The 7,504-nt window shown below is 53.5% G+C and overlaps 1 protein-coding gene across 1 annotated transcript in view; it reads left to right on the top strand.

Annotated features, from left to right (window-relative positions):
* Positions 1 to 4,720: 4,720 nt before the first annotated feature.
* The window catches only part of LRRC28 (leucine rich repeat containing 28), a 74,255-nt gene continuing 71,471 nt past the window's right edge, over positions 4,721 to 7,504 (top strand). Inside the window, exon 1 of the mRNA XM_044979473.1 lies at positions 4,721 to 4,852. The gene's annotated coding sequence lies outside the window, so the exon portion shown is untranslated. The remainder of the gene's footprint in view (positions 4,853 to 7,504) is intronic.

The raw sequence follows: 7,504 nt of genomic DNA, 5'->3' as shown, positions 1-7,504 counted from the left end.
AGGAAGGGTTTGTGGAGGACGACGCAGGCGACAGCGCTTACAATACCGCTTTCCCCGACAGCCAGGATCTCTTCATCACCCTCACAGAGATCCCCTACCAACCCTCCCCGGCCGTTAACCCGGACTCAGAATCAGGGGAAGGATCAGTCGGTAAGTGCTATAAACATGGAAACATTTATTTTTTAAAAAACAGGAATAAAAACTATATAAAAACTATATAAAAAGTTTTCCATATAAAACTATATAAAAAGAAGGTCCACACATATAGGGATGGAACAGAAATCCTCTTGGGACACTTCCACAAAGCTCTCGTAGAGGTGCTCGAAAAGCCTCCGCAGGAGGTTCCTGGGGAGAGGTGCCTTATTTGGTGCTCCGTGGAAGCACACTCTTCCGTGCCAGGCCATCCTAACGTACAGCGGAATCATTGCCTCCACCAGCATGGCAGCATATGGTCCTGGTCTGTGCAGGGATTCTCGCAGCATCCTCTCTCTCTCTTTCCGAGTGACCCGCCTCAGGGTAATCTCGTTCGGCGACTGCTGCATCTAATTAGGGCAATTAGTGTACTGTTACTGTTGTGAATGCTTGACTTTTACTTTGCATAGCAATGACCTTCGTTTAACAGCCACGTGTTGGAGGCCGCAGAGGAAAAGCATACAGTGATCTTTCCCAGGCACAGCCGCGAGGGGCTGGAACAGGGTCAGACTTTATGCTTTCCAGATTGCCTTCAGCGGGAGGGCACAGCTATCCATTAACTGTTAAGCAGCCTATAGTGTAGGGCTTACCAGGCCTGGCTGCTACACGGATTCAGCTGTACCGCCCCGCTTGTCCGATCTCCTGTGCAAGACCGCAGCCAATGAAAGCGTATTCCGAAATCTCGAACTTGTCCTGAGAGCTCGTGAGACTAGGTGCCCTGTATGGTCTTGTTCACAGAAACTGAGTAGACTGTGTTCAGTGTTCGCAAACATGTATCTTTTCAAGGAAATCACTTCCTTTTTCCCATCACACAGCTGCGGCTCTTTCACGAACTGCCCCGGCATCCCCCTCACAGAGGCTGGCGCAGATTAGGCGGCGAAAAAAAAAGACTAGGGACGACATGTTCTCGGAACTGATGGCTTGCTCCAGAGCCGAGGCGGCCGAGCAGAGACAGTGGAGGGAGACCCTATGTCAGCACCAGCGCTCACACAGCGAACAGGAGGACAGGTGGCGGCAGGAAGACCAGCAGGCGACTCAAACGCTGCTTGGGCTACTGAGGGAGCAAACGGACACACTCCGGCGCCTTGTAGATGTTCTGCAGGACCGCAGGCAGGAGGAGAGAGCCCCCCTGAACTGTATCTGCAACCGCCATCCCCCGCCACAAAGTCCTGTCTCCCACTCACCCAAAGTAACAAGAAGGAGGGGCGCTAGGGGCCGTGAAAACTCACTGCACCCCAGCAGAGCGCTCATGTACCACACAGCTCTCATGCCATAAATTTTGAGAAGTGCTTCCCTTCCTGGATCACCCAGTCCCAAATCCAAGTTTCATCCCCCCACTGTGTAGTTGAGTATTAAAAGTAGTTTGTTGTTATTCACTGTTTCCGTCACGTTTTTCTTGTCAGAAGACTTTGTGTGAAGGGGGGGGAGGGGTTTTTTAATTGCATAGGACAGCCTTCATTACCAGGGTACAGACTTGGGGGCAGGATCAACAGCAGGACACACACAGACTGCAGTCACTAGGCACCAGGGTCAGTCTGGGAGGTGTATGCTGCCCCGGGTCAGTCTGTGAGGTGTATGCTGCCCCAGGGTCCTAGCGCCTGACATCCACAAATGGCAAGGCAGGCTGCCCTTACCATGCCCTTCCACCCTAGCCACGAGCCTCTCCGATGCCCTGAGCCCCAGCAAGAGCCCTCATCCATGGACACATACTCACCCTTCACACACACCCTTCACCCCTTCCTACGCCCCAACCCCCAGCCCAGAGCCTGCATCCAAATTGCGTCCCAAAGACGGCACCCCTCACCCCTTCCTGCAAACCCACCCCTTCCTGCACACCCACCTGCAACTGTCCTCCCCCCAGAGACCGCTGTAGGAGCAGGAGCCTGTCATTCCTCTAGTGTAGAAGCGGTCTGTACATCAATGCACACTGTACCCACCACAGTCTGCGTCCATGTTTCAACCCTTGAACAGGAATTCATAATTAAAGAAAACTTTGTTAATAATCAGTGTTCCATTAAATTTATTTTAAAACGTGTGTTGGAAGCGGGGAAACCTGGAGAACGGGGTATGTAACCGCAGATCGAAGTCAACAGTCACTGAAACAGGCTCAGGTTCAGCTTCTCTGTAAATCAAGTGGACAGTCATAGGTTACCCTGCTCTCCGAGGAACCTAGCTTTCAAAGCCTCCCGGATGCACAGCGCTTCCCGCTGGGATCTTCTATTGGCACGGCTGTCTGGCTGAGTGTAATCAGCAGCCAGGCGATTTGCCTCAACCTCCCATCCCGCCATAAAGGTCTCCCCCTTGCTCTCACAGAGATTGTGGAGCACACAGCAAGCAGCAATAACAACGGGGATATTTTTTTCGCTGAGGTCCGAGCGAGTCCGTAAGCTCCGCCATCTCCCCTTGAGACGTCCGAAAGCACACTCCACCACCATTCTGCACTTGCTCAGCCGGTAGTTGAAGAGTTCCTTCTCACTGTCCAAGGCGCCTGTATAGGGCTTCATGAGCCAGGGCATTAGCGGGTAGGCTGGGTCCCCGAGGATCACTGTAGGCATCTGCACATCCCCAACCGTTATTTTGTGGTCCGGGAAGAAACTACCTGCCTGGAGGCGTTTAAACAGACCAGAGTTCCTGAACACACGCGCGTCATGAACCTTGCCCGGCCACCCGACGTAGATGTTGGTAAAACATCCCCTATGGTCCACCAGTGCTTGCAGCACCATAGAAAAGTAGCCCTTTCGGTTAATGTACTGGCTGGCCTGGTGGGCTGGTCCCAGGATAGGGATGTGAGTGCCATCTATAGCCCCACCGCAGTTTGGGAATCCCATCGTGGCGAAGCCATCTCTGACGACCTGGACGTTTCCTAGAGTCACTACCTTTGAGAGCAGTTGCTCAACGATTGCGTGGGCTATTTGAATCACAGCAAGCCCTACGGTAGATTTGCCCACGCCAAAGTGGTTCGCTACTGACCGGTAGCTGTCTGGCGTTGCAAGTTTCCAGAGGGCTATGGCCACTCGCTTCTGCACAGTCAGGGCTGCTCGCATCCGGGTGTCCTGGCACTTCAGGGCAGGGGACAGCAAGTCACAGAGTTCAAGGAAAGTGCCCTTACGCATCCTGAAGTTTCGCAGCCACTGTGATTCATCCCAGACCTGCAGCACTATGCGGTCCCACCAGTCCGTGCTTGTTTCCCGGGCCCAGAATCGCCGTTCCACACCATGAACTTGACCCATTGCCACCATGATCTCCACTGCGCGGCGTACCCTGCTTTGTGAGAGGTCTGCGCCACTCTGTGACTTCCTGTCCTCACCGCGCTGACGGAGCCTCCTCGCCCGATTTCTCAGCAGCTGACTGTGGAAGAGGTGGACGATAAGGTGCGAGGAGTTGACAATGGCCATAAGTGCAGCGATGATTGCAGCGGGCTCCATGCTCGCAGTGCTGTGGCGTCCGCGCTGTAACCGACCAGAGAAGGGCGCGAACAGATTTCCCGCCGGCGCTTTCAGGGAGGGAGGGCGTGATTGACGGTTCAATGACGACAGTTACCCAAAACCACCCTCGACACATTTTTTCCCCCAGCAGGCATTGGGGGCTCTACCCAGCATTCCAATGGGCAGCGGGGACTGCGGGAACTGTGGGATAGCTTCCCACAATGCACCGCTTCCAAAGTCAACGCTGGCCCCGTTACTGTGGACTCAGACTGTCGAATTAGTGTATTTAGTGTGGATACACAAATTCGACTTCATAAGGTCGATTCCACAAATTCGAGTTAAGTAGATTCGAAATAGTCTTGTAGTGTAGACGTACCCACAGAGACAATGCTCTAGGCTTGGCAGTCATGAGAGGATAACCAATCCATGGAAGTTTAAGGGAGTTTTGCTAAGGGTACCGTATGTCCCTTCCAAAGACTTCTCTTAAAGAAACAGGGCAGCTTTTAGAAGGTTCTTAACCCAGCAATGTTAAATATTCTGAATATGAGTGAAATGCTACTGTAAGAGTTCTGAGTACATCACATGTATCTACAAACGTATCAGAAAAAACCAAGGCCTTATCTAAACTAGGAGTTAAGGCTGGGATGTGTGTTAAGGCTTAACAGGGGCTAAGAAACACATTTTAAGTCTAATCTAGACAAGGCACACTACCTTTAACACAGGCTAAAGTGGCTGAGTTAAAGCCTAGGGGTCCTTCCAGACTAACTCCACGAGTTTAACACGATTTAAAACACACTGGTCAACGCATTTGCTAACATGTGGTAGCGCCAAACCAGACAAGGCTTCATATAGTCTCACACAGAGCCCAGTGATGGGCATTTCCCTAAATGCCTTATCAGTGGGGGGGGGGGGGATGTTGTTTTGACCCCTGGAAATCAAGGAGACAAGGTGTAACCAGGGAACGTGTTGAGGCACAGACGGTACGTAGGGCAGAACGTTGCACTGACAGGCTGATCCCCCGCACACGCCAGGATACGCAGGGAGCGTCAACCCCGCCCGCCCAGGCCCCCGCAGCCACGCCCCCCAGGGCTGGCATAGGAGGAGTCAGAGCTCGGAAGCGGCCAAGCTCTCGCGAGATCCGGCCGGAGGGAGCGCTCGCGGGGTTCCTGTCCCCTGGCGACGGCGCTGAGAGCCGAGGCCGCAGGCCCGCCCCGCCCCGCCCGTAGGGAGCGCAGGTAAGTGACCCCCCCTCCCCCCCGCGACACATCCAGCGCCTCTCCCGCTGCTGGCGGGGATCCTTCCCCTGCGGCTGCAGCAGCTCCCGGCACGGGCCCCTCTGCTCACCGGCTCCCTCGCTACTGGAGCTCGTCCCCGGGCCGCGGTGATGGGCGCGGCGTAACGGACAACATCCCCCCCGCCATACAGCACCGCCCCCATAGACCCTGTTCTCCCCCCCGCCATACAGCACCGCCCCCATAGATCCTGTTCTCCCCCCCGCCATACAGCACCGCCCCCATAGACCCTGTTCTCCCCCCCGCCATACAGCACCGCCCCCATAGATCCTGTTCTCCCCCCCGCCATACAGCACCGCCCCCATAGATCCTGTTCTCCCCCCCGCCATACAGCACCGCCCCCTATAGACCCTGTTCCCCCCCCGGCCATACAGCACCGCCCCCTATAGACCCTGCCCCCCCGGCCATACAGCACCTCCCCCTATAGACCCTGCCCCCCACCCCCCGCCATACAGCACCGCCCCCATAGACCCTGTTTACCCCCCCCGGCCATACAGCACTTCCCCCCATAGACCCGGCCCCCCCCACCCCCGGCCATACAGCACCGCCCCCCATAGACCCTATTCCCACCCCCTGCAGCCACACAGCATCTCCCCCCATAGACCGTTCCCCGTCGCCATACAGCACCTCCCCCCATAGACCCTGTTCATTTTCCCCCCCCCAGCCATACAGCACCTCCCCCATATAGCCTGTTTCCCCCACACACCCCCCGGCCATACAGCACTTCCCAACCCCCTTATACAGCCGTTCATTTCCTACCCAGTCATACAGCATGTCCCATCTCCTCACCCATCACCTCCTCATGCACCCATTCATCTCTCCACACAGGCACCTCCCAACCCCCCCATGCACCCATTCATCCCCTCACCCAGCTATACTCACCTCCCAGACCCCCATCATACACTCCTTCATCTTCCCCAGACGGCATTTCTCAATCCCCCATCACACACCGATTCATCCCCCTACCCAGCCATATAGCACGTCCCATTCCCCCACCCAGCCATTCAACATTTCTCCTTCCCTCCACCATAGATCTATTCATCCCTCCACCCAGTAGTACACCTCCCAATCCCCCCACTCCATCTATTCATCTTCCTAACCTCCTAATGATACAGCCTTTTCCTGGTTGGTTCCTCTCATAGTACGTCCATGCACCAGTCCCCCCACCCTATGAAACAGCAGCCCCCAGTTCCCCATTATCCCATTCATTCTCCCCTTTCTCCAGTGATGTAGAAGCAACTGGTTTTCCAGAACTCCACTCGTAACCTCCATGTAGGACTGGAACAGCCACCCCTTTCTCTGTGGCCTATGCTCTCATGCCATCAGTTACTGAACTCAGTCTCAGTGCTTTGAAAGGGGGGTATTTAGTGATGAACCATCTGGCTGTTGGGAGTGGGAAAGTGTATGTAGTTGACCTTGGAAGTGGGAACCCAAACACAGTGGGTCAAACTCGTCTCTGGCATAAGTACACAAAACTCCCATTGAACTCACCAGTCATTGTGCCTGCTTATGCCAGGGTTACATTTGGTCCACTGGGGATGTTGAGTCTGAGTTGTGTAGTTTTTCCATAATTTCAGCTTTCAGTAAAGAACATCTGGATGGCATGTTGCAAAAGATTTTAGACTGTTTTTGGATGCTTTCGTGTCTTTGGTGCTTGTAAGAAATCCACATTACAAGCCAATTCATGCTTTCAGAAATGTACATAATACAGTAGAAAAGTGGAATCTACAGTCTGAGATATTTAAGACGTGCATTAACCTTTTTGTTCTGCATCAGTCATGGCTACTTTTGATAGTGAGCATTCTATGGTCATGTCTTGTAACAGGGAACATGATATAATAATACTCATAAATATTCTCTCAGTACATCACGTGAGTGTTTTTTATGCTTTTTTTTTAAGAGAAAAAAATGTATGTTGATGTGACATGCTTGGTTTAGAATCCTGGAGAATGAAGCCATCTGTCCACTGAACTGGGAAAGCCTGGGCACTAGAAATGTGAGCTTCCCTTATATGTTGCCTTACTGACTCTCTCTAGAGGTGAGGGCAATTGTCTCTGTTTTCATTTGTCTAAGGCCCTGTCTACCCTGGCAAGTTTCTGCACAGTAAAGCAGCTTTCTGCACTGTAACTCCGAGGTGTACACACTGCCAAACCACCTAGTGCACAGAAACTGTGCAGTTGCAGCGCTTTAAAAAAACCATCCCAACGAGAGGCGTACAGCTTTCTGCACCGAGGCTGCGGTGCCAGTGTAGACACTGTGGTCGATTACAAGCGCTGCAGTTGGCCTCCAGGAGGTGTCCCACAATGACTGTTCTTGCCTCTGGTCATCGGTTTGAACTCTACTGCCCTGCCCTCAGGTGACCAACCATCATCCCCACTCCATAAATTCCTTTGGAATTTTGAAAGTCCCCTTCCTGTTTGCTCGGTGATGTGTGTAGTGGTCTCAGCACATCTTTCCAGGTGGCCATGCCTGCTCCACGTAACAGCCTGATCCCCTGCTTGGAGCAATGCCGAGCTGCTGGACCTCATCAGCATTTGGGAAAAGGAGGTTGTCTAGTCCCAGCTGCGCTCCAGCTGTAGGAATTATGATACCTAC

This window comes from Mauremys mutica, chromosome 11 (genome assembly GCF_020497125.1).
Source record: "Mauremys mutica isolate MM-2020 ecotype Southern chromosome 11, ASM2049712v1, whole genome shotgun sequence".
Lineage (NCBI taxonomy): Eukaryota > Metazoa > Chordata > Testudines > Geoemydidae > Mauremys > Mauremys mutica.
This window is presented reverse-complemented; position numbering and strand designations above follow the sequence as displayed.